Here is a 27,620-nt window from a genome sequence, read left to right on the forward strand (position 1 = left end):
CCCAGCCCTTTCGAGGCCCAGCAGCAGGTGACATTCGGCGGCCAACTGCCCCCAGCTGCAGGAACTTCCTGCTAGCGACCCACCGCTGCGCATCGGGCACGCGGGGAGCGGGGGACGGACGCGCAGGCCCCGGTGCGCGGGTTCGGGGCCCTCTGCCTTGCAACCCCTTCCCCACCTTCGTGAGAGTCTGGGTCCCCACCGGCCCTGCCAGTCCCTCACTCGCCCGCGGCCTGGCTCCCGTGGCGCATCCCAGTTCGGTCCCGCTGGCCCTACCCTGGATTCGTTGGGCTTAGACCAGCACAGCCCAGAGACCCAACCAAGGCAAAGACTCTCCCTTCCCCACATTTCCATTCAAACATTTTAACAAGTGAACACAACTGAGGTCCAGACAAGGCCAGGGGTTTGCCTACCATGATCCCCTAACCCGACTCCCCACCCCGACTTGGGACTAGACAGCCTAAGATGGGAAGGGCACTGGGTTCCCAGGAAGCAGTCCCGGGTTTTCTCTTCTGGAAAGCACCTGGCTAGTCCAGCAGGACAGAAGGGAAAGGTCGAGTGCAGCGAAGGAGGAGACAGGCTAGTGAGCTGTGTAAGCTGCCCAGGTTCCTGAGTGCGCCCAGAAGCCTGTGGGCAGACAAACCCCTGCCCCCACTGCTGGCCTGGAGATTCATCCTTGGGTGACTTACCAGGCCCTCACCGAAACAAAAACCCCTAGGGGAAGGGCACACCCAGCCAACCAGGTATTTTTGCCTGGGGTCACCCTTTTGCCCACCCCACTAGAGAAGCCACTGCAATGGTATCCACTTACTGAGTCTCTACCACATGCAGGGTATCATACCGTCACACCTCCTTCCCTTACAGCCACCAGCTAGAGATGCCAATCCAGCTGAGGCCAGGAACCCGAGGCTGCACAGCCTCCTGATGTAAATATGAACAGAAGCCAGTGGAAGAACAAGAGCCACCCCCTGGAGTCCTACCTAGGTCCTGCCCAGCTCCTCCCATCCTCCACCCTAAGGCATCACAGACCCCAGGTCAGTCCTTGGCAGTTGCAGCCTGCTCCGGTGTTTCAGCAAACAACTACTGAGCTCCTACTAAGCTGCAGGCTGTGTCAGGCACCTACTGTGTATAGGCAGGCAGGGTACCGTCTGGGGTTACTGCAGGACTGGTGAAGAGGTTTTACTGTGACCCCAGCAGCAGCCCCCAGCCTGAAAGGTCCCTGACTCATTCCATCCCCTACTGGGCCCTAGGCTCCAGGCTCAGCTCTGCTGTGCACACAGGCCAGGCGATCCAACACCACCTGTCTGCCCACATTTGCATCAGGCCACACCTCCAAAGCCCAAAGAGCTATCCAGCTCCCCCTACTGCCTAAAAGGCTCCCAGCCAGAAGAGCACTTAGAGTGTGTCCTGTCCCCTTCCTTCTGAGTTTTCCCTCAGAGCTGTCATCTGTTTATCCAATGTCTTAATAAAATTTCCTAGCAGGGGAAAGGTGAAGATAGAGTCTCAGAGAGGTCCTGCGGCCAGAGAAGCCCACTTTGGCTCCAGAGCAGCCAAGCCAACAAGGAAGGCGAAAGCAGACTGTATCCTCTGAGCATCACCTCCCTCCAGGGTGCTGGCTACAAGCCAGGTCTGCTCCCACTGATTTCATAATCATGGCAACAAACAGGCAAGGCAGATACTGCGACCACTTTATAGATGAAATCAAGTCTGGAATAGCTAAGTCATTTGCTCAAGTTCACCCAACTACATCTGAAAGTGTGCCTCACGCCTAGACAACTGTTTTTGCACCTTTTACTAGTCCCCTCTTGTTTCCCTCCTTAATCTGAATACTCCTTCCTCCTGGAAGCCCTCCTAGATTTCCCTCAGGCAAGAAGCCATCCCCTGATGATTCATCCACACTGTTATAATATCTTGTTATAAGAAAACAGGGCCCTATAACAGGGCCTTTGCCTCTGCATGACAGCTCTCACAGGAAGAAGTCACGCGCTAACAAGAAATGAGCCTGCATCTGAGGGTCAGCATGTGTCCATCTCCAGTGGGTCTCCTACCCTCATTAGCCGTCTGCTGTCACTTTCTCTGTGCCCTCCTTCCTAGTCCCTGCTCAGAGGTCTGCATAACCGCTTGCAGGCTCCTTTCAGCAACATCTTTAGTAACACATAAAAGTACAGAGTACACAGTGACCATTCCTGGCCATGTGTAGTTGGGGAAATTTCAGAGGCTGCCCTGATCCAGTCACTCCTGGTTTCAGCATCTCCTGCGGCCAAAGAAGAAGCCCAGAGCCTTGGGCCTCGCCCATCAGTAGGTCCTACCTGTCCCTGCACACTCCTCACCTTTATACATGATCCTTATCACAGGGAATAGTCACAAGGCCTGCCTCCTTTTTTACCCTTCCGCGTGCATGCCCTGCCTTTCTCACAGTCACACCCTTGCTTCCACGAGGTTCTCCTCCTGCCCCCATTTCTAATTTTCATTCACCTTTCAAGGCCCAGCTCAACTGCCCCCACCTGAGGGAAGCCTTCCCAGTGGCCCCAGGCACAGGAAAGTGCACAATCTCTCCCTCTCTCTGCCTGAATTCCTGGTCTGACTCCCCTCTCCTGGCTACTGCTGCCTACCCTGCCAGGCCTTCCTTGGGGTCTGTTCATCTCTGGTTCTCAGGGCCTAGGGGACTCCATACATGAGTGATGGAGAAACACACACTGCAGGCAGTCTTCTCCAAAGAGCTCAGGATGCTCCTATCTTATCTTCTTTCAGATCTGAAGATGTCCTCAGCAACTGTGCTAGGCTCTCTGGGGAAGTCTGGGACCCTTCCCCCTCAAAAAGCTTTCCATTTCTTTGAGTGACAAGAGTTTGGTCCACGACTGTCAAGGAATACCTCCAGGCAACACCTGTACATCCCGTGGGGAGAGATGTATAAATCCTGGGAGAGGAAACATCTCTTCTTTCTAGAGGCTGAGCAGACGACAGAGGCTCTTTCTAAAGGAGGGTGCTGCTAAAACCCATCAACTGCCTCAGGATCCGTCTGTAGGACAAAAACAGGTACAAGGCCAGAGAGGGATGCCCGCCCTGTAGCAAAGTCAGCCCAGGGCCTGGCTGTTCATGAACAAGGGCTTTTGAAGAGACCACAGTTGTACCACAAAGTACAAGAGACCACAAGGGCTTCTGAAGGGACCAGTTGTACTTAGCTGAACGTGAGAAAACAAACTTGGTATTAGATTGAGGGCCAACTCAGGAAGTAGTTTCAGTATACCAGCTGTTAATTTATGTGAGCACATCTATACTTGTGTGGCTTTATCATCACCAACAAATAGCAAATGTGTCCTGGCACCTGCTATGTGTTTTACAGACATTATCTCCTTTAATTCTCCAAAGAGCCATAAGCTGTGGGTATCCATGCTACCTTTTAGTAAAAATGAAGCAGAAGCACAGAAAGCTTGGAAAAGTTGCCCAAGCTCAGTGCTAGTTACTGGTGGGAGCTGGGATTCTAGGACCCTCAACAATCTGGCCCCAGACTGTCCCTCGGGTCTGAGTTACCAGTGTTCAACACTTCAGAGCCTCTGCTGTTCCTGCTCCTCAAGCTCCCCACTCACCTAGTTTTGAGCTGTGTGGGTGGTGAATTTACATCGTCAGCCCACAGCCTCCCCACTCCCTTCCTCCTCACCACCTATTCAGTTCCCCTAGCTCAGACCCCCTTCTCCCTCCAGACCAGCCAGCTGGACTCCGCCGTCTGGCTACCTCTGCCCCACTACCAGCCCGGTCACATCATCTCCACCTGTCAGGCCCCCAACCAGTGTCTTATGCGATGACTTCGGCTGGCAGAGAATCCTGGAACCTTTTCCCCACAGTGATGTTGACACATGTTCACTCCAAAAATGTAATGTTTCCATCAAAACATTCAGTGGGAGTAAGTTCTAACCCATGTGACGTCTCTAAAAAATATAGAGTAAATTTACTCGAACAAGTAGTGAGACATGGTCAGCATTTTTCTTTTATTTTTTCTTTTTTTTTTTTTGAGACGGAGTCTCGCTCTGTGGCCCCGGCAGGAGTGCAGTGGCCGGGTTTCAGCTCCCTGCAAGCTCCGCCTCCCAGGGTTACGCCATTCTCCTGCCTCAGCCTCCCGAGTAGCTGGGACTACAGGCGCCCGCTACCTCGCCCAGCTAGTTTTTTGTATTTTTTTTTTTTTTTTTTTAGTAGAGACGGGGTTTCACCGTGTTAGCCAGGCTGGTCTCGATCTCCTGACCTCGTGATCCGCCCGTCTCGGCCTCCCAAAGTGCTGGGATTACAGGCTTGAGCCACCGCAGGCCGGTCAGCATTTTTCTTTCTTGGTTGTCACAGTGCCAAGTGCTAGGCAACACCCAGCACAGTGTGCCAGGGGTTGAATGCTACCAAGAGGCAACGGAAAGAGGACGGTTACAGTTTATGAGCCTGTGACTGCTGGTTCTGCTGTACAAGATGCCGGGATCAACCTAGGCAGTGCCCTCAGCCCTGGCCCCCAGAGAGTCCAGTGCCACTAGCTGGGCTCCCACCAGAGCCATTTCTGTGTCTGTGGCTAGGTCATTTGCTGCTTAGTCCCCAAGTCCTGCTCCCACCCCACCAGAGTAGGGCCCAGCCATCACCACACCATGTCTACACTAGGTCCAATACCTATGTTCACATGCATGCTTCCTGAAAGGTCAGGGAACTCAAGTCTCCCTAAACACTCCCCAATCCTGAGGCCAGCAATAATATTGTGGGGTAATGCAGGGAGATCCTGCTGTACACCCAGACCCCATGGCTGCCAAAAGAAGAGATCTAATCCCAGGTACTGCAACCCGGGTGCCTGGAGGTCAGTGGTTGTGGGTAGGTTCCAACCAGCCCCAGCCCCAGCAATCTGAGATTACTGTGAAGCCAGAACAGTCCATTCTTGGGGCAAGTCCAGCCCTCTGCAGCAAGAAGCTGGAGAAGACGAGGGGAGGCCCATTGGCCACCACTCTGTTCCCACTTCCCCATGTAACCAGACAGCAATTCTATAACAAGACAGCATTTATAACCACTATGCCCCACTCCCTTAGATATTCCCTACTTCAAGGATGGCAGAGGGGCAGCCTCTGCTTTGGTTTCCTCCCAATGTTTCTCTAGACTCCATTCCGTACAGCCATCTGGCACAATGCTGCCACGTGTGGTATTAACCTCCTCGCCATGACATGTGCCAGAGGGAGAGATCAATGTTCCCATTTTACAGATGTGAAAACATGCGCACCAGGATTAAACAACCAGTACAAGGCCACCCAGCTGGGAAGGGAGTGTCACCAGGAACCAAACAGGTGAACAAGGTCTGTCCTCAGGAAACTGGTAGTTTAGTAGAGAAGGGAAGGTACACAAATATTAAGACCAAACAAAAAACATATATAACAGGCTGTGGGCCCAGAAGATATGGTGAAATGTGTCCAGGGCAGGGCCTGGCCCAATACGGGGCCTAGAGAGACTGCAGGAGCATTTCCAGTTTGGGAGCAGGGAATCAGGAAAGGTATCTGGAGAGGAGGATGTCCAAGCATATCGTTCTTCAGAGATCTGTGTCCCCACCAACTTCTGTGCCTGGCACATGGTGCACACTTCTCATTGCCAGGAGGGTTAACCCTGGGCAGGCTGCTGGCATATACACTGCAACCCATCTACAACCGGACAGCCCGGCCCTGTGAGTTATGTCAAATTATGCCTCCTTTACACAGGTGGGATCAGAGGAGCAAGGCAGTCAGGTCTTTGCTCCCAGTCACACAGCTAGAAAGGCAACTGTGTTTGACTCTAAGGTCTGCCTCTCCAACAAGCACTTCATTTCTCTAAGCCTTGGTTTCCTCATCTGCAGAAACTCTGCTGCAGACGTACCTCCCCTACAGACGGGTGTTGGACATTAAATGTCTAATACCTGAAGCCTAGGTCCCTGGAGGTGGTGACCACAGCCTGGACCTACACTGGCCCAGGGACCCTGCTCCTGCAGCCTGTTGGGTGAAAAAGGAGAGGGTGATAGGTTCCATTCACTGGCTCCTCTCTTCCTAAGCCAAGCTTGCCAAGGAATGGCTACCAATATGGAGCTATAATTGGTGAGCCTAGCAGTGCAAGGCCCAGCAACAGACCCGGTGGGTGATGCTGTTTCAGGAAAACAGCTGAGCACAGCAAATATAGCCGCTGACCCAATTCAGTTCCATTCTGTCTTCGAGAAAATAATTGAGTTTAAATGAATAGGTTTCCCATGTCCCCTCCGGCCTTGGGAAGGGTGGAAAGGGAGAGGAGGGAGATAGGAACAGTTCTTCAGGCTTACTGTTGTTTATTTTTGAGTCATTAGGCCTGTGAAAAGTTTCTTTCTTTCCTTGGCGGCCCGTGGGGGTTTGACATGGCTGGGAGGCAGCAAGGTGGAGTGAGAACCACACAGGGTGGAGATGAGGATGGAGGTTCAAGTCCTGACCTTACCAACAGCTTTTTGGAGTGGCCCAGCCGGTCTCCTCTGGGCCCCAGGCTCCTTATCTGTAGAAGAGGAACACTACAACCCCACACACACCCACACACCTCCCAGGGTTGCTGAGAGGAGGCTTCCAGGGAGAAAAGGAGTCTGAGGTGAACTGAAGAAACCAATTCTTTGCTCTATAGGAATGTAGGCCTCTAAGGCCACATCTGTTTTAAAAGAAGCCAGAAATCTAGATTTTCAGGTGAATATTTAAGGTAAATGTTTTAGTATTGGTAACTGATTTTAAACCAACAAAACAATAAAACCTTTCTACCCCATCGGGTCAAATGAAACCTGTCTGTGGGATACATCTGGCCACCAGCCATCCATATACTACCTCTGATGTAATGACAACGTATGTAAAGCAATTAATGACGTGCTAGAGTCCTCCCACCTGTTTACTGACTTATAATTTCTTTGATGGAGAGGCCAGGCCTACCCCACTTGATAGCAGAGGTGAGGGGCACCCTCCTCCTCAAGGCTGGACTCCTTCAAAACTTCAGAGGAGAACATGGAGGGGCTGCTGCCCCCCCATCCCTTACTGCAGGAAGGAAGGTGGGTATGCTGGGGCTGGTTTTGTCCCAAAAGTTAAGGGGACCTGGGCTCACCTCCTGCCCAGCCCCAAATTCTCTCCTAGGGTCTCAGCTTCCTCTTCAGCAAAATGGGGATTTCTGAGAGGACCAAATGAGAAACAGAAGACTTAGAGATAAAGGGTGAGAACACATGTCAAGTGTCCCCAGAGAAGTAGTGCCACCCGGTGGAAAGAGCCTGTGAGCTGGCATTTCCTCCTTGGCTCTTGGCTGTGTGAGCCCAGGAAGGTTACCTAACCTCTCTGTACTTCAGTTTCATCCTCTGTACACAAGAGATAAGAATCTTTGGGATACAGAGGTGTTGTGAAGATTAAATGAGCAGATGACTGTCAAGTACCTGGGAGGAAGCCTGGCACAGAGCAAAGGACTAAAAAATGACAGGCCCTGTTACTATTGTTGTTATCTTTAGTGAAAAGCATGCCAGAGAATTATGATTGGGTGATTACAATAATGTAACGCAACCAGGCAAACTTGTCGTTAACAGATGAGGCCACCTATAATTAGCACAATTATTACATATGCAAATGATGCTGCTTAAATACTGGAATAGGGTGTTCTTTGAAGTGTGTTTAAATAACCCTTTCCCCTGGCTGTCCCCCCTCCCCAAATCTCATTTACACTATCAATATCATTAGCAAACATTTTCTTCATAAAGCAAGATAGAATTCCACACTAGTGCATGTTGAAATCAAGGAGCCCCTTCCCAGCCCATCTGGAGTCATTCTAGAGCTCCTGGGCCAGCTGCAGTCCTCCCCACCCTCACTGGCTCCTCTGAAGTTGGGCACTAATGCCCCTCTCTGATACAAGGAGCTCTGGAGGGTTGGGGATGTGTTCTTGGCATGGAGCAGGCCCTGTATCTAAGAGGATCTCAGTAACATTAATATGACCCGTGAGTTCCCTATTGACAGGCATATCACAATGCCTACCTCACATCTGAGGAAACCCAGTCTTTGAGTTAAGGAACAGGCCCAAATTCACACAACTAGCAAGTTGCAGTGGAATGGGACTCAAACTTGGACCAGACTCCTCCCTCTGGGGTCTGCTGTTCTCACTATGGCCTGAAACTGGAGTTTGCAGAGACCTCTCTAACTGATGAGCCCACAGGGTAAGTTACTCCCAAACTTATCACAGCATGCCTCTTAGAACCAGGGGCATCAACAGACTGACCTGGGTTTTGAGTTGAAGAAACTGAGATTCAGAGAAGTACCGTAACTTGTCCACGGTCCCACGGGAAGAAAGGAGAACAAGGGCCTAGAACCCAGGGCCTCGCGCCCTGGGATCGTTGCTTTTGCACTCAGATCTTTCAAAACAATTCCCTAATATTCTCCCCAGTGATAGTTGGGTTGATACTTTAACCATCCCCTGTATGCCCTGAGCCCAAAAAAGACCCAGGCAGACAACAGGTGCTTATGAAATGTTTGCTGAACTGGACTGTTTTCTTATAAAAAAAAAAGACAACACTGAGCAGCTGGAACAGTTAAAGCATGCAAAGGATGATGGGTGGTGGCTCAGGGACAAGGGAGAAGGCAGAGAGCCCTGTGTGGGAGAAGGAGATGGAGGTGGGAGAGCCTGGCTACCCTCAGCTTGGGAAGGCTCCCTTCAAAGCATTTCCCAGCTGGATGCCTGCCCAAGAGAGAGGCAAGCAGCTGATTCTCGGCTGTGAGGGAAAAGGAAATACACAAGTGTTAACAGATACATTAGCTCCTCACCTGCCCCTGCAATGGGGGCACCCAACATTCCTTTTCTCGTCATTTCTTTGGGCCCAGAAAGATGAAGTCATAAAGTGGTGGAGAGGAGGGCCCAGTCTCTTTCTTGCTCCACCAATCAAGCTCTTCTGCTGGGCCCCCCATCACACCTCCTCACTCCCCTGATCCCTGGCTTTCTGAATCCTAAGGGAGCCTTGGCAATTATGGTGAAGACAGTTGCCCTCACCCTTGCCACACCCCCACTGCCATGCTAAGGCATGCTGGCACCTCTATGTGTAGGCACTCTTCTAAGCTTCCCTCTTAAAACACATGTTAATCCTCACAAGTATCCTAGGAAATGGTTACACTTTTTGTCTCCATCAGACAGAGAGGGAAACTAAAATTCATGACAGAGCAAGTCACCTGCTGGAGGCCACAATGCTGGGAAGCAGATGCACCGCAGCCAGAGCAGCTCAGGAGCCTCAACTGTTACATCAGTGTCTCTGCTCCAAGGTGGGGCCCAAGGGATCCCCAGATGGGGAATGGAGGTGAGGGGGTAATGAGCATCCAGGCCAAGAGCAGGACACAAGTTATCACCCCTTAGAGCGCTTTATCCTGCTGGCACTCATTCAACTGTCCCCCTGCCTCCAGGCAAAGCTATACATAAGCCCGCAGTAAGTGCAGCAAAATATTTTTGAGACCACCCCACATCCCTACTCCTCTCCACCTCCTGTCCCCAGCCCACCAGCTTTCCAGGGTGGGGACCTGGGCTCCTAGCAGTTGGTTGAGCTCGGCTGGCCTTGGCACCAGTTCCTGAAGTACAGTATGAGGGAGTAGGGTGGGGAAAGAGATCCTTCCCCTTGAAGATAAAGGGGAATACAGGGCTGAGCCCTCAGTCGCCAGCTTCTTCCTCCCGTCTCAGACACGTTCTGTAGAAAAAACCCAACTAAGTTTCTCCTCTCTCCTTTTATACTCTCACAAAGCAGAACACTTCCAACATCAGATGTGGTGCGGGTGGGAGGGGTGGTCCCCACACACCAAGCAGGCGATCAGTTGGGCAGCAGACACCAGCCAGATGTCTTCTAATTTTGTTCCGTTCTGACACCATCTACCTGGAGATAGTACCGGATCCACAGGTTGAGGACTCAGTCCCCAAGACTATCCCCCCATCCTTCAGATGCCAATTGCAAGCCCCGCATTGGTTTACCAGTGCTTCCTACCGACTGGCTGTAAACTGGGTTTCCCATAACCCTCTCTTTGGGTTTGATCAATTTGTTGCAACAGCTCACAGAACTCAGGGAAACATTTACTTCTGTTTGCCAGTTTATTATAAAGGGATACAGATGAAAAGATGCACAGGTAGAGGTATGTGGGCAGGGGCCTGGAGCTTCCAAGCCCTCCCTAGGCACCCTCCAGAAACCCCCAAGCATTCAGCTATCTGAAAGCTCCCCAAGTCTTGTTCTTTTGGGTTTTTATAAATCTTCACTTCATAGGCATGATTGATTAAAGCACTGGCCATTGGCGACTAACTTACCCTTCAGCCTCTCTCCCTGCCCCAGGGGCTATGGGGTGGGCTGAAAGTTCCAACCCTTCAATCCTGCCTTGGTCTTTTCTGTGACCCCTTTCTGAAGCCACCTAGGGGCTGCCAGCTATCAGTCAACTCATTAGCATATAAGTAGACGTCACTTTAGAGAATCTAAGGATTTCAGGAGTTGTGTGTCAAGAAATCAAATACTGTATATATTTCCCAATGTCATACCCTTCCATATCTACCCTTACACACGGCCAAGGACTTGCTTCTAAAATCACTGATCTATCTAGGTCCCATCTCTTCTTAAACTCCTTCCCAGCTACCTTCAGGATCAAGTCCACACCCTGCTGCCTTCCTGCTACCTTCCCCTCTATTCTTTGCACTCTCCAGGCCCAACACACAGCTGCCCCATGCCCGCGCCCAGTGATACCCAACTATCTGGCGTGCCCACAACCCTTTCCCTCCCTCAAGGGAACCTTCACCCTCACCCTGTGGAGCAACCAACTCAGTGGTGCCTTCCTTGAGCCCTGGTGGAGTACTCACTCCCTTCTCTGTTCAAGCACAGACCCTCTAAGGTGAGGTCTGTTGACCCATTTGCATTCTCAGCCAGCAGGAGCCCCTGAGAGCAGGGATTGGTGTGACTGTCCCCTGCCCCCTGTCCCCTGCCCACAGCAGAGCATACACAGAGGAAGCACACAGGAAACAATGGCTGGAATCTGCTGCATTGGGTACCCCAGGGTCAAAGAGGCCAAATCTAAGGGTGACCCTGGGCAGTGGAGTCTCCTGGAAACAGACCTGACCATAAGCACCTGAGCCAGGTCAGACCAGGACCCGCCAACTGGCTCTCCTAACCTGGCTCGTTAGGGGAATATGGACACTGCCAGGCCCAATCTTTCCATGGATGCCTGACAATGGCTGTGTCGAGAATCACAGGAGATGAAGTCATCGCTCCCAGAAATAGGCTGATTAAGAAGACGTGATGGTAACGCAAACAGCAAGGCTGGACACACACACACACACACACACACACACACACACATGCACACACACATACTCACTCACCATGTGTTTCTCCACCCTGGGAAGCTGGGCCAGGCCTGAGCTCCTCTGGGAAACAGAAATCGTGCCAGGAACCAGAGCCAGCACAAGAAGCCTGGAGGCAGCTGGTCTTTGGGAGTGGCTGGTGCTGGGGGGTGCTCTCCTCAGAGACTGTCTTGCAAGGGTTCCCTGTCCTGACCCTCACTGAAGTCCCCAACCTGCCCCTCGCCCTCTCAGACCCCCATGGTTCACCCCTCCTTGGCCTCACCCCTCAACCCCAGGGTAAAATCCTACCCACCTTTTTGGGCCCCCTCCCATTCTTGTCCATCCTAGATTCTGGGATGGTGGGACCGTCTACTGGCTGAGACAGGGTTCAGAAGCCACAGACACTGGGTTAAAATCTTGGTTCTGTCCTACTGCAGCTGTATGACCTTGGGCTAGTAAATCCACCTCTTCTCTGAGCCTAGTTTCCCCATCTGTAAAATGTAGACGGCAATGTGTCCACATTATGGGGTACAATTAAATGTTTGTTCATTTACCAACTTTCTGTCAGGCCCTATTCTAGGCGCCAGAGACACACCAGGGTACAAGACATAAATGTTCTATTCGCATGTGGCATGCAGTCTAGTGTGGGAAAAGTATACGATGTATGTAATAACATCAAATGAATTCAAGAGCTGGGGACAAATGCAGAGCTGGGTCCAGACTGGAGGGCGGGAGGGGGCTGTGTTTGATCGGGTGGTTGGATTAACACTTGAATGAAGTGGGGGAGCAAGCCACACAGGTATCTGGACAAAGAATGTTCCAGGAAGACAGGAAGAGGGAACAAGGCCACAGATGTGTGCTGGAGCTCTCCTGGGGCAGGGAATGGGGAGGGGTGGGGGAAGTGCAACTGGAAAGGCAGTCAGGTGCTGCCCACTCAGGGTCCACAGGAAGGAACCTGAGTCATAACAAGTGAGTCCTGGGCAGAGAACGGACTGAAAGGGGAGCAAGGGTGAATATGGAGAGACAAGTCTAGGGCTTAGTGCAGGGTCCAGTGAGGAGCCGTGACGGCAGGACACACAGCACACAGCGAGGGTGTGTCATCTCAAGCACCAGCACAAGGGAATCCTCAGTAAACAATCCCCCGTGTTGTCCCTGTCACTATCCTCGTTACCATCAACATCCTCATCATACCCAACATGGGCCCAGGCTCTGCTGCTCCCAAGGCGGAAAGACTGTCAGGCAGACCCACAGAGAAGCCCTGGGAAGTGGGCAGGGCTCCCTGCCCCATTTGACTGATGATGAAGTACCTTGATCAAGGTCCCCCAGCCGCAATGGGCAGGGCCAAGGTGCCTTAAGCCAGTGCCCCACCTCCAGTGGGCTCCCCAGCCTAAGCAGACAAATCTTCACCATGCGCCCTCCTCTCCGCCCTGCCCCCGGGCCCAATCTTCAACCAGCTCTGTGTCTTCATCCACACAGGGCCTCTATGGAGAAAACACTGTACTCTAAATGAAACAACAGCTCCAAGTGTCTGCATTGCACAGGTGTCAGTTCTTTCCCACCCAGTTCCTTGCTTGCTGAGCAGGAGGTGCCGCAAGCCCCATCAGGTGAAACCAGGGTGGGGAGACTTCCTCTCAATCTTAGCTTACAACCCACTTCCTCCAGGGCTCCCCTGAGCCCAGGCCACACTCCTCCCTGGACCTGGCTCCTGGCTGTCCCCTGTTCTGAGCAGCAGGGAGAACCGTAGGTAGAGACAATCTCATCACGGGTGGCAGGCACCTCTCCCACCCCTGACTGGGAGCTCCTCCAGGGAGGCAGGGACTGCAGCTGATTCCTGTCTCTGTCCCCAGGGCCAGGCACAGGTGAGCAAGAACAAAAATAACTCAATCCCGAGGGTCCCTTGGGGGAGCCCTGTGTGCACTCGAAGCCCTCAGCCAGCCAGCCTGCTTGTTGCCTCCCTCTCTGTTGGCTGAGGCAGCCCATGGCCTGAGTCTGTGTGGCACTGCTGGGAAAAGACCATGCCCTCTTCCTTCCACAGCCACAAACTCAGTCTATAGAGGGCCACCCAGCCCCATTGCTATGGGACTAAAGGCTGTGGGTGCTGGGAGAGAGGGCTCTGGGCCGTGGCAGCTAGGCTCCCTCAGCCCTTCTGCAGGCCAAGGAAGCAGGAGTATGCTGGGGGGCCTGTTCCAGGCACAGGGACGTAGATAAGATCATTTCATTGGCCACAGAAAAGTCTGCAGAAAAAGTCCCCGACCAACAGTCCACCGTGGCTTTTGGTGGGGTAAGAGATTCCATGGTGGCAGTGGCATAGAAGTTTTGTTACTTTTTGCTTACTTAGTGCCTGGAATTTGGTATTCTATACTTGCAATTTTTTTAACTTATCTTGTTTTGAGACATAGTCTCATTACATTGCCCAGGCTAGACTTGAACTCCTGGGCTCAAAAGATCCTCCTGCCTCAGTCTCCCAGGTAGGCCTATAGTCATAACTTCCCTTTTTCTGTTTCTTCCCCGTCTGCCACTCCCTCCATGATTCACACGAGTTTCTTCTTCAGACCCACTGGCTGTCTGTGTGGCTGTCTACTCCACCAGTCGGTGGGAGCCCTGGGCTTCAGTCACCTCTCTGGCCAAAGACCCTACATACAGCAGGGGCTCAATGAAAGTTTCCTGGGCAAATCTCTGGGACAATCTGAAGGACCATTTCTGCAGGTGATCATTTAGAAGAAACTCAAAGGTGGATCAAGGAGGGAGTGGCAGATAGGAGGAGAAACTGAGAAAAAGGGAGAAGTCATAACTGCAGGCCCCGAACAGGAAGACACCCAGACAGGCTTTGGCCAGAGCCGTTCAAACCCTCTGAAGAATGTAAGACCCCTGCAGGGGAGGAACAGGAAGAGGAGGAGGAGGGAACAGCCCCTTTCAAGGGTTTAGGTGTTCCTGCGAAGGCCCTCCTGGCCCAGCCCAGAACCTGAAGGAGCTGCTGGCCGGCAGGCGAGCAAAAGCAAATGGCAGGGGAGGTCACATGCACGGGTGGACACTGGAGAGATCGAAAGCCCCCATTCCATAGCTTTCCTAGAGATCAGGATCATGTGTCCTGGAGGTTTCTCTTAAATACTCATGACCCTTCTTCCCTGAGCTCTTGCCTGGCCAAAGCCTCATTTATGTGACGTTGGGTAAACACTGCTGGAGGGGTGGACACAGCTGGAGGCTCTCAGGGCAGCTTGGGTCAGGCCTGCAGCGTATCTGCACGTCCAGGGCATGCAAGCCTTTCATGACTGGGCGGGGCCCCATCAGTTCTGCCCATGGCTTCCCAGTCCCCGACTGCCCTAAAAATGCTCAGGCAGATTCCCACCACCACTCCTCTGTCCAGGTGCCCCCTCCCCAGGAAGGCCTTGCCTATTGCCCTCTGTCCATCTGGGTTTTATCCAACCTTTAAGATAAAGGTCTTTAACTAAAGAGTATGAGCTGTATTTGGTCAACATTCATGTTTTGTTTAGCCCACATAGTGTTGACATTTTTAAGTTTTGAATCAAATGCCAACATTTAAAGATGTGAAATTTTAAAATGTCACAAAAAAACCTCTAGATTTTTGGCTTCTCTTATAAATCCAAAGGCCTGCCACCAAATGCCCAGTGCCATGGTGCAATGGCTGCTGCCCCCCTTAGCAGAACGTGTACTCTCCAGATGGCCACAGGTGCCACTACAGCGGTGGACTGTCACAGCAGGCAGGACATGGCAGGACCCACAACACATCAGACCCCCTCCCAGGATCCCACTCAGTGGCTGGCACACAGCAGGGACTTGCTTATTGTTTGTGGAATAAAGAATAAATACATAGTCCTTCACGGTGCCCAGGATTTCCTGAGTGCTATGCTGCTTCCCTGAGAGACTCCCACAGCAGAGATGGAACAATGCCCTTCACTCCCGGGGTCTTGGTCCCACAGCTGGGCACACCTGCAGCAAGACACTGGGGTGAGCCTTTAGGCTGCATCCAGATCTCCCCATTGTTATTTGATCTTTACATCTAAAGTTGTGCCACCTAGAGCCCAAAGTAACAGCAGTGATCCTGGCACCTTCCTGCCTTCTAAAAAAGGTGGCCGGATTCCTCCCCAGCCCATGGACAGTGATCCCCAGGACTTTTGTTAAACTGAAAAGGAGACATTTGGCAGCAATAACTCACAAAGCCAAGGTTTCCTCAATGCCCGCCTGCAGGAGGTCTGCCCCTCTTTGAAGCTAGTAACCAACTCTTCCCTTTTTCTTTCGAGTAAATGAAACCCCACAGGGTTTTCAAGGTCAGAGTCACATTGGCAGGAAGGGTTCTCTTTGTTCTCCTGCCTCTGACTTACCCCAGACACAGACAATTGTCCCCAACAACCAGGTCCTTGGTAGTGGAAGAGGAGGTCCCTGCTCCTGCAGGGTAGAGCCCTGAGGATGAGCCAGGTGCCTACTGCAGCCCCCAGGAGCCCTGCTTCCTGGGATATGGATTCTCTATTGGCCTGGCTTCCCTGCCAGCCAGGGTGCTCTCTCTCTCACTCACAGGGGTTGGAAAGAAACAGCTGTCAGCCTGCAGGGTGTGCTCGTGGCCCAGGGAGCAGGAAGTGGGCAGTGGCTGGGCCTGGTTCTGCCCCTCCCTGTCTGACAGATGTGACCTGAGGCTACAGCCCTCCTCTCCCTGAGCTTCAGTTTCCTCGTTTGGAAAATGGGGAGATAAATACCTGATCTGAGACAATCAGACTCCTAAGGGGACTGGGAGGAGCTTTGTGCATCATAAAGTGCCATGCCAAAGTTAATTATTCCAGGGCCTGGCACAGTACCTGGCATGCAGTAGGTGCTCAATGTATCGTTCATGGTACAAACATTTACTGGGCACCTGTGCTGGGCCAGGCTGTATGCTAGGTGCCAGAGACACCTGGGCCCAGTCCACAGGAGATCTGCCATTCAACGAGGCACACAGACAACAGCCACACCCTGAGAACTGCAACGAAGTAAGGACTGAAATGCTTTAAGACCCAGACACAGGGGCGAGGGGCTCAGGTCTTACAAGAGCCCCACCTTTTGGCTGCTGGGCAACAGAGGCCAGAGTTGGAGCTGCCCAGCTATAGGCTGCCTGGCATTCTACCCATTTTACAACAGGGCCTAGTTGGAGAGAGTTGCCAGGCTTGGTGAACAATCCAGTTCACTGAAGGTGTCCATGTGCATCTGGACACATACCCAGGACCTAACAATGAACCTGTGTGGGCCATACACTCTCTTAATGGCCCCCACACCTGCTTGGCAAGTAGACTACAGGGTCCCTGCCCTGAGAGGAGCTGCCACCCTATCCCAAACAGGTGGTGGACACCAGAGGACTTGAGAATCACGTTGCTGGTGGTTCACATTCTGTCTCTGCCTCTTACTAGCCCATGAGACCTTGGTCAAGCTACCAAACCTCTCTGCATCTGGTTTTCCCATCTCTAAAACAAGCACACCTCTCAGGTCACAGTAAGCACTAAGAGACGAAGCACCTGGCACAGAGGGATGCTTATCCTTGGGCCCTCCCTCCCCCAGTCCAATCTGGCACACACACAGGTCTGGGCCAAGCCTCTGACCAGCTCACCTTCTCTATCTCTGCCTCTTCTTAGTGCTGGCTCCTGCCCTTCCCAATGATTCCTCACCTTCCCAATGCTCCAGGCCCTTTTCCACCTCTCACTGCAGTCTCAATGACTGTTTCAGGAAGAGAGTAAGGTTTTCATCCTCTGAGCACTAGACTCATGGGGTTCCCTCTGCCTAAATGCCCTTCCCTGCTGTGGTTATGTGATGAACCTATGCTCTTTCAAGTCTCAACTCCTGTCACTTCTTCTATGAAGTCCTCCCGGATTCCTTGAGAGATGGCCTGACTCCTCCCCCAACCCCCAGCAGAGAGGCACAGAAGCAGCAGGCCAGGGTCTCCAATTCCTTACGTGTCCTTGGGTACATCCCCTCCTCATTCCTGGCCTCAGTTGCCCATCTGTAAAGGGATTACTATGACTTCTCATCCTAAGGCCCTGGGAATGGGCTTGGTCAGCTGCTCTACTTTTGGGGGAGTAAGAGGACCACAGCCAGGTTTGCCCGGAGGTTCTGGGGAGCTAGGAAGGAGCTGGATTCTTGCTTTGTTCTACCCGTGAGGGCAGGACATGCATATATCAAGAGATCCCATCCAGTGTCCTCATGAAGCCCCCCCTTGCTACCAGGTGGAGAGGACCCAAAAGTGAAGCACAGAAATCAGGCACAAAAGATGGGGAGCAAAGTGAAGGCCTTGAAGTCTGCCTGGGACTTGGGGAGGGGGAGCAGAGCCAGCTTTAAGGCTTTAAGCAGAAGAAGCTAGGATCTGAAAGATAGGTATGATCAAAGTAGGAATCACAGGGGAAAGAGAAGGCGGCATTCCAGAGAGGATACAACACGAGCCGGGGAACTCCATGACACAATCCTGGCTAACTCATCTCCTGCACTTGCTCTTCACCAGGTGCTGCTAAGCATTTAGTTGCAGATCCCATTTATTCCTCTTGACAATGCTATGAACTGATACTATCCCCCATTTTGCAGAGTTAGCTAAGTTCTCTAAAGTCACAGCTGACAAGTGGCAGAGCTGGAATTTCAACCCAGCATTTGCCTGCAGTGTTCTGTGGGTCAACAGAGGAGACCAAGGCCTGGTGGCTCAGGGGAGTGGGTGACACAGGGTAAGGACTCAAGTCTGGAGACTCCCAAGGGACTTGTTAAGACCTCGAAGTCGGGTTTTGTTGTCCCTGCAGATAGATCTTGAATGGCACCCAGCCCATCCCAGCGTATGTTGATGACATCCCTTGGGGGTGACCTCACCCACACATGGGGATGTGCAAGCACAGTCCAAGGACCCCCACCCATGCCTCCTTTGCACCATCTGCCTGAATGCTGCCTGAGCTGCTGCGAGCAGCCAGCGAGTGAGTGAGTGAGCGAGCACCTTGGAGGGCGTGAGGGAGCTGGGAGAAGGCAGCCAGTCAGGAGCCGCGGCTGCCGGCAGCCACACAGACAGGCTGACGCAGAGCTGTTGCCAGGGCAGGCAGGAGAGTCTGCCTTCACAGGGAGAGGGACTGAGGATAGGTCACTCTCTCCTGGGCCACCAGCATGTCCATCCAGGGCCTCCCCACCAAGAGCCTGGCCATTCTGAAACCTCAACACATAAGGACAGCGGCCCCACAGGGAGACCACCAGCAAGGAAAGTCATTGAGACAGAAGGCATGGTCACATCTGACATGCCAGAAACAAGACTGTCACAACGTGGCCCAAACAGAGACCCTGGCTGGGGGCTAGAGGCTTCTGGGCCAGGAGTTTCAACAACCCAGGCTCAGCTTGCAGGACACTCATCACTGTGTGGTACCTGCCCTCCCCCTGTACCAGGAACAGCAGGGAGTCCAGGACTGGAGAGGGAGGGGAAGAGAAAAAGAAGGGGGAGGTGGTGCTCAAAGGAGAATGGTCCCAGGAAGGCAGGACCCTGACTGGACTCTCACCTGGGCCTCTTCTCAGTGCCCGGCACGTGGCTGCCATGTGGCAGGGTGAGGCACGGAAGCCAGAACTATGGGTAAGGAGGAGTAAACATGCCAGGAGGGGCAAGGGGGGCAGGTCAGGATGCCCAGGGCACTGCTAAGTGGTGTGCTGTCCATTTTGCACACGTACTAAGGTCAATTACACACGGTATGATAAACACGTGTGTGACCCGAGTGAATCTACCCAGAGGTGGATTCTCAGGATCCACGTGCCAGGGGTAGCTACAGCAAGCCCATTAAATAGTTTTCTGTAAAACTGCACCAAAAAGTATGCAGTGTTTCCTCTCATGTGTAGAAATGTGCTTCTGCTAGTACAATGAGTGGCTTTTAGCTAGCTGGATAAAAAGGCCTTGTGGGCACCGCCATCCTGTCTGTACCTGCCCTAAGATTCAGGCTACGCAGCAGGCCAACTCTTAGGAAGTCACTCAGAGTCCAGAATTCTGCTTGCCCCAAAGTCCCACCACTTAGAAGATCCTGGCCCTTGAGTCGATGTGGAAATTGGTAATTCATACCATGAAGACTGTATAGCATCACCTAGGGGTGAATCTATGGTGCAAAGTGCTTCTCTGAGGAGTTCTCTGAGGGCAAGATCCCCCCAGGGCTGCCCCAGGCTCACAAGAGACCCCGGCCCATCTTCATGAGTGCTTGCTATGACACATACACGCACAAGGCCCAACTCCATATGAGACTTGCCTTCACTGAAACAGTCTTCCTGGTAGATACTAGGAGCAAAAGAGACAGAGTTCCAACTCACCACTCATCATTAGAGGCTACAGAAATTCACCAAATAACCTGACAACAGCAAAGCTGCCACTTTGACTTAGCGGGGAGAGAGACTGCAGGGTTGACCATGGTAAACGTGTGGCACTGAATTACCACACCTACCTTGGCCCAATGGCTCCCATCTTGGTCTTTGGCCAACCTGGGAAACTTGTTTCCCCATCACATTCCTGGGAATGTGGCTCCTGGCCTCCAAGGAGGCAGGAGCAAGAGAAGAAAGTAGAGCTCTAGGTACCACCCACAGGATGCCCACTGGTGTCTCCTGGCAGCACACTGGGGTGCTGGGACAGGGATGGATCCCCTCTATACTCTCAGGGCCGGTCCCTCAGGGCTCTGCTGTTTATGTGACGAACTAAGCAGAATTATTTTGGAAATGGAATCTGAGCAGGATAAAGAGTTGGGCTCTGCAACCAGCCCACATAAACACTTAGCCTCTCACCAGGAAGGGCTGCAGTTCATATTTCGCAAGGGACAGGGCACAGCCAGTCAGACGTCAGTTTGGGATGAAACTCAGCTTCCGGCCAATAGCAGCAGCAAAGCATCCCAGGCAGTTCCTGCCTCACCTGGGGTTCAGCTGAGCACCAGGCTCTGCCCTACAAGTGGCCCTAGGGGCACAGTGTGGCCTGGCTCCCCAAGCTGGCAGAAGACAGTGTTACATCCAGCCCAGGAAGATAAAAGCATTCCCCACTACCACCATCCCTTGGAGGCCTGTGACCCTCTCAGAGAGGGGAGAATCCAGAGCTGCTAACTGGGGATCTCAATACTTGAGTGGGTCTCAGAATCAACCTGAGGCTTATCAGGAATACAGATTCCAGAGCCCCCCTTAGACCTGTGACCCTGACCCTCCCAGGGTGGGGCTCCAGAATCTTTTTACCAGGTTCTCATGGCACTGTGATGCTCAGCAACAACCAGGCAAAGTGGGATGCCCCTGGTGCTCCTTCATAATCCCACAGGAAATGCCTGGACTCTCCTTATCTGCTGCTGCCATTCCTGAAACCTTGGGAAGTTTACAAGGACTCACAAGCACCATCCTTACAAGCACCTTCAGGTGACCATACCTCCACCCACCTCTGCAGACAACTGATAGGCCCCACCTGATGACAGGCCAGCTGGGATTAGAGGCAGAGAATAAACCGACCCATTTCATGGGGAGAGAAGTGTGTTATTTACAGAGCCTTTTGAAAGAGGAGTCATTAGTTGACTTGGCATTTTGACCATCAGAAAACTACCCAAGTCACATTGTCATTAAAAGGAAGCAAAGACCTGAGAAAGCAAAGAGGCCTGGCTATGGCTGTTGAGGGTGCCCCCTTTCTAGAGTCCTATAACCCTCTGGCTCAGAAGGCTCTCAGGCAACCACCATGCAGCCCCCTGACCTGCAGGAGCAAGGTCCTCAACCCTAGCTAAAGAGACACCCTCAGGGCAGCAAGTGCCAAGGCCAGCTCCCTGGAGCAGGAGGGCATGCCCCTTGGCATGGGTTCCCCATGTTCAAATCTGGACTCCGCCATTTAAGGGTTCTATGACCTCCGGCAAGTCTCTTAACCATCTTCAATCCTGGTTTCCTCGCTTGTGAAATGAGAAATATCCATTTCTTACGATGGTCGGAGGGTTAAGACCATACAAGTCCGCTGGCAGCCCCTCCTAGAAGACCCACTGGGTCTGCACGAGTTCTCCCACTGCCCAGAAGGTTCTTCCCTGAGAGCTCAGCTTACTCCTTTTGTCGTTGGGGAGGCCACTGCCACCACCCCCGCCAGATGAAACCCTTCAGATCTGGGCTCTCACTGCCTTCAGGACACATGCCTTAACTGCAATTACAGTTACCTGTAGGACAATTGCACTTCCGCCTGTGTCCTCCACTAGGGGAGGAGCTGGGGCTGGTTTTGCTCATTTGCATCCCCCAGCTTAGCACCATGCCTGGCACATAACGGGCTCTAACTGAAGAGTATCGTCTCCTTTGAGACCAGGCTGTCAGAGCGCCTGTCCCATTGTTGGCTCCTGACTTCATCACTCAGCAACTCCTGAGTCCAGCCTCTATAATACTTGAATTGGTGCCCCACCCTAAAAGGGAGGCTCACAGGACCAATAGCTGCCTGCCTGTCTCCCTGCTGCTTGGGACTCGGCCTTGTGTGGCTCTCCAGATTTCACGCAGTAACACCTTCTCAGAGTTTCGGAAGCAAACCAAAGTCATTTGTCAACTATTTTCTCCCATTAATCTCACAATGCATTTGCTATTTTCCCTCCATAATGACTCATTTAGCAGCAACAGAGCAATTAGGCAGACCACAGAATATTGATTTTCTAAGTAGGAGAAATGTCAGCACAAACATCACTTCATGTCTGCCTTTGGCCATCTCTTGCTATATGATGAGGTGGACCCTGGGAAGACTGGGTTGGATGTGCTGACAGGTTGTGGGATCTCAAACAGAAAAGCAAAAGCATGGTGTGTGAGAATGTGAGTATCTGTGTGTGACGACAGAATGATATGATCAAATTACCACGTAACACGATCCCACGTAGACCTCAAAACCCTGGGAGGTAGGCGCCACAATCTTGGTGCCCATTTAAAAATCAGGATACAGAGGGTCAGAGATTAGGTGACTTGTCCCAGATCATGGAGGAAGTTGGGGCATCAGATCTGGACTGGGTACATGTGTCAGCAGAGCAGGATTCTGTTCATCAGAGAGCCCCCATGTGGCTTGCTTTGGGACCAGAATGGAACTGTCAGGTGTGGCAATGCAGTACCTTTCATGGTGTACGGTATATAACCCAAGGAGATTTTTGAGATATAAAACAGTTGGCCCGAGTCCTGAAGTCACATCTCAGCCCTGGTGCAGCTTCTAAGCCCAGCTGCCGTGAACAAGCTCACCCCAGGCTCCCCTAGTCATCCACCAGCCTTGTCCAAGAACTCTCAGAAAGGCCTGGAGAAAGACAAGCCAGCTGGACCCCCCTGTCCCACTCCTTCACCCCTGCACCACCACTACTGGCCCAAGTCGAGTGCACACCCAGTTCCTGGGGCACCTCAAATATCCTCACCCTATAACAAGAGGGCAGGAGAAGGAAAAGGGTGAGAGTTGGGAGTGGTGTGATAAGCAGGCATCTGGCGGTTTTAGGCCCCTATCTATGAATGGCTCTAAAGCCAGGCCCCACAGCTTGGAAACTCTGAAGGAAGGCTTCACTCACTCCTGCCTCCACCCCCCAGACACTCCAAGCAAGCTAGGAAGGGTGCTGTCAGAGCAACAGGTCCGAAGGCCCCACCCCAGCCAACATACTGACATTTATCCAGGGAGCAAATGGTTTCTTGGTGGCCAAGAGGAAAGAGCTGAAAGCCCAGCTGGCAGATGTGGGTTTAAATATCAACTCTTTATGTGCCTCTGGGTGAGACAATTACCCTCTCTGGGCCTCAGTTACCGTATCTATAAAATGGAATAATCCCTGCCCTGCCACCTTCCCAGCTGGTGTGAGGGCCATGTGGGGAATGACAGGGTGCCCCATAAATGCTGGCTGGGGAAGCTCCTCAAAGGGGGACGTTTCCAAGAGTTGGCACTGTCCTCCAAGGGAAGGGACCGCTCCAGATGGAAAGAGCTCCCCATTGCTGGAGATGTGCCAACACTGGAGTGCCGGTGTGGATGGGAAGCAGAGCATCCTGTACCCCCTCCCAGGGGCTCAGACACACACTGGCACATTAAAGCCTCTAAGGAGCCATGCATCAAAGAAACTGTCTGACTTGGTTCACTGGATGTTGCCCTGAACTGTTTGGACTGTGAAATTCCCTCATCCCAAGCACCCATTAACATCTGTAAGAATATGTTCAGTGGAACCCATTTAAGAAATACTCCTACAGAAGGTTTGGAGCAAGGCCTTTCAAGAGTACTCGTGGCGTGGTGAGACTCTAGGACTTCCTCAATATCAACTACATGTTGAGGGCAGGCCCACCCCTTACTCTCCTTTCTAGCATGATAGGGAGACAAGGCCATGTGTCAGAGGGAAAACTCACATCAATGAAACACCATCAAAAGGGATTTAGAAATCTCAAATAGGAATCACTCCCAGGCTACCCCCGACTTTAACAAGCCCAGAAACTGGGAGGGATTGAAGAAGGGCCCCAAGCAGAAATACCTCCCCCTCCCCTACTCGTCTGAAAATTGCCCTCATTGCTCTTACCCGCTGCATAAGCACTGATCCCTTTGGGCTGCCAGAAAAGAGGGCTAAGTCCCCAAAACAGCTGATCACCCTTCAGAGAAAAAGGGTTAGTGGGACCACAGAAAGCAGAAAGAATAAGAATACTAAACCATCTGTGTGCTAGAAAACCCATGTGTGGATCCTGGAAGAAAGCACACACTACCCCCACCCGCCCTTTATCATGCTATGGGAGCCATATGGACACACCAGAGCTGGCCCCCAACCCAGGGCCCTCTCCTCTCTCTGGAGGCTCCATGCCAGGAAAGGCAGAGGAGTCCGGGAACCATCGGCTCCCCTGGAAGAGCTCCGGCAAACCCATCCATGGCAAACCCATCCATAATGGTGCAGACTTTGCTCCCAGCAAGGACAGAGCTTTATTAATTATTCAGGGGACAGTGCAATTATGCAAATCTGTGGGCAGCCTCTGCCCGACCACTGCCTTCTGCAGAGGGAGTCTAGAGGGGAATGGGGAGGCCCAGAGCTCATGCTGCCAGGTACACGGGAGCCACCCAGCCTGCAAAAAGGGGAATAAACCCCCACGCCCTAGGCCTAGGCTCGTCCCAGACAAACCACCTCCCCACAGAGTGCTCTCTGACCAGAGCCAGGCTCCATCCCACACACAGGAGAGCTGGTAGCTGCTTTGAGGAATGATATTGAGAACCTGGGATGCCTTTTTCCAAATACATATGACCCACTACCTGTTGCTGAGCCAGCAATGCCATCATTCAGGGCCTATTCCTGCAGATACTAATGGCAGGGAACACTTCCAGAGTTTCCTCCAAAACATGCTTCTGAGGAGACATAACAAGAATATACCAAATAATGTTCTGCAAAATGCAACTGCTCCACAGATGTTAACAGCTGCTCCTGGGGTTGGGGGACAGGAAACCCTAGATTAAACAAAGCAAAACTGATTTGTTTATTGTAGGACCTTTCAGGGCCTTTAATCTCCTGGGTCACAAATGATTTCCCAAGAATGAGGAAGCAAAATTTGAGGATGGAAAACGCATTTGAGCACACAATCACCCCACTGGAGTAAAACATCAAATCTCACCTCCAAGATCCTCTGGAACTGAGTTTGAGAAACTCTGGACAGACTGCTCCCCAGTCCTGTTTGGACTATGGAATTCTCTCATCCCAGACACCCATTAACATCTCTCAGAACATGGTGTTCCATGGAACCCAGTTCGGGAAAACACTCCTGTGGGTGCTCTGAATAAGAAGCAGCAGAGGTACGAAAGACAACAAGGCCTTTCAAGTGCACCCCTGGCTTGCAGAGACTCTAAGACTTACTAAGTTCTCTGCCAGCTCCACTATTCCTTAATTCTGAAATTCTCTGGAGTAGGTTTTCCCTATCCTCAAACAACCATCAAATTCGTGGACTTTATGATCGTAGGGCAACTGAACAAGACCACCTCACGCAGGCTGGATGGGCTCCAGGCAGAATATCTGGCCCTAGCACTACCACCTCCCTATGTCACGTCCAGTCCACAGAAGGCAGTGACACCAGGGCAGTGTGGCCTGCAGTACAATAGGCAACCCCCTTGGTGAGTCTGCTGTAGTACTGCCCAGGGTGGCTGGGGGTTTCAGCGCCAGCTTCACCCATCTTCCCACAGATCCTGAGCAGAGGCTGATGGGGGAGTCCCTGGCCACGATCATCATCACCCTGTTTGCCTTCACCCTCCTGGATAGTGATGAAAGCCACCTCTATGTTCTGACCTTGGAGGAAGAGAAGTGCTACAGAAGATCACTTAGCCTAGCCACAACCCCTTCTTCTACCTGCCCCATCTCACCCTGCATTGTAAGTCAACAGATCCAAATGCAGCCACAGCTCATCAGCTCTGCCCAGATGAAAAGAGGTATGGGAGCCCAGAACCCTGGGGGAGCCACAGAAAAAGATGCTTGAGAATAAGTGATAAGTTGCAAACAAGAGGGGCAGTCACTGAGCCAAGCCTGCCCTCGCATCCTTATGACCCCATCTTAAGGCCTGCCTCCACCGCCACCCCTACTGCCTCAGGACTTGGGCACCCACAGCAGCCCCCTGCAGAGCCCCTGGTGCCCTTGGGACACACTTCCAAACCGCCTGGCAGCAGCCATATTCTCTCACCTGTGGGAGACAGAAAAACATTCTAGAAAGACCTGGATGCAAATCCTGTCTATGCCACTCACCTGCTGTCCAACTCAGGGTAAGTGACTTTTACCTCTCAGAACCTCAAATTCTTCACCTATAAGATAGGGAGAGGGCAGTACTGTGGGGTGGCTAAAAACACTGATGTGGGAGCCAGACAGCTTGGGTTTAATCCCAGCTCTGCCATTTCCGGTCACACAACTCACGCCTCTTTGGCTGTGAACCAGGGATGGCAACAGTATATATCTCACGGGCTGCTGTAAGGGTGAAGCGAGTTCAACTCAGTGAAGTGCAGAGAGCAGGGCCTGGCGCATAAGATGTGCTCAGCCATGTCAGCTAATATACTATAGAGGCCCCTGGCTGTGGATACAAAGAGATCTAGATTCCAAAGGCAACCTGAGGCTAATCCTGGCTACATGATTTTATACTCTGAGGCCAGTTTTCTCACCTATAAAATGGGGGGAGGATAAAATGAGGGTAGTCAAGAAAATCAGAGATGATGCATATACAATGCATAATGCCTACCACACAGACGCTTCTTAAGTGACCAAGTGGTTTATCAATCTCATCATTGACAGAATATGTAATGTGAAACAGAGCACATGAGCACAGGCCATGTAGAACGGTGCCTGACAGAGGCCTTACATAATGAAGCCAACCGCCTGGGTTTGAAACCCAGCTCTGCCACTTATGAGCTGTAGGACTTGAACAAGCTGCTCAGTCTCTCTGTGACTCTATTTTCTTCTCTGTAAAATGGGGACAGTAATAGCACCTATCCTTCAAAGTGCTACAGTAAGAATGAGCTGAACAAATGCACGAGAAAGCACCAGGCACAGAGCCTGGCGCATCCTGGGCCACTCAAGGGCAGTGGGTGGGGCTATCACAGCGTCAGAAGCAGTTTGCCATGAACGGAGCAGGATGAAAGGCATCTCCGTCCGCCCCACTACGATGGCTCCATTCTCCAACAGCTCCAGGGGCTTCATGACCTGAATGCAGTAAACCAAAGCCCAGGAAAGACTGGGCCAGCCCTGTGCCAGGAATCCTGGGCTCCGAGACATTAGTTTCCATTTTTGTTTTTGCTTTACTGAAATAGAGAATCTGAAGCTGAGAGGGAAGCAGTTGGTGGAGCTGAGCCTTGGACCAGCTCTGGGAGACTGACTCAGGCATGCCTGCTATTAACCTCCACAGCAACTGGCAGTATGGGGGACGGGATTTTAGAGTAAGGCAGCCCTAAGTTCAGATTCCAGCTGCCCACCTCACAGGCCCAGATCCCCCATCACCTCCCACAACCCTAGCAGGTGCTGGGCCTCCTTAGTTGGGAGTGCAGCCCACCCCACGTGGCCTAGTCTCTCCAAAGACAGTCATTCTCTTCCCTGAGCCGAGACCTTCCAAGGGGTCTGGAAGACTTCCACTCCCAGGTGGGAGCCAAGGGTATCCGGTCCAGTCCTAAAATGCTGACTAGTCCTGTCCTGGGGAATTTGACTTGGCGGATCTTGAATTGCATTACTGCCGCTCGCTTGATCCTAAGCAAATGGGTACACCTCCCTGAACCTCAGTTTCCCCACCTGCAACCAGGAAGTTAGTGAGAACAGCGGGCCTTGGTGGCAAAGGTGGGATGAGCACTGGACCTGGCGTTAGGAGACAAATTCCAGCTCCCCTTGCCTCTGCCCCTTCACCTCTCTGAGCCTCACCCACCTCAGCTG

At 52.2% G+C, this 27,620-nt stretch overlaps 1 protein-coding gene across 1 annotated transcript in view; it reads right to left on the reverse strand.

Moving 5' to 3' along the window:
- The window catches only part of DAB2IP (DAB2 interacting protein), a 137,279-nt gene that overhangs the window by 51,807 nt on the left and 57,852 nt on the right, over positions 1-27,620 (reverse strand).

Source organism: Rhinopithecus bieti, unplaced genomic scaffold (genome assembly GCF_001698545.2).
Source record: "Rhinopithecus bieti isolate Rb0 unplaced genomic scaffold, ASM169854v2 scaffold_13710, whole genome shotgun sequence".
NCBI lineage: Eukaryota > Metazoa > Chordata > Mammalia > Primates > Cercopithecidae > Rhinopithecus > Rhinopithecus bieti.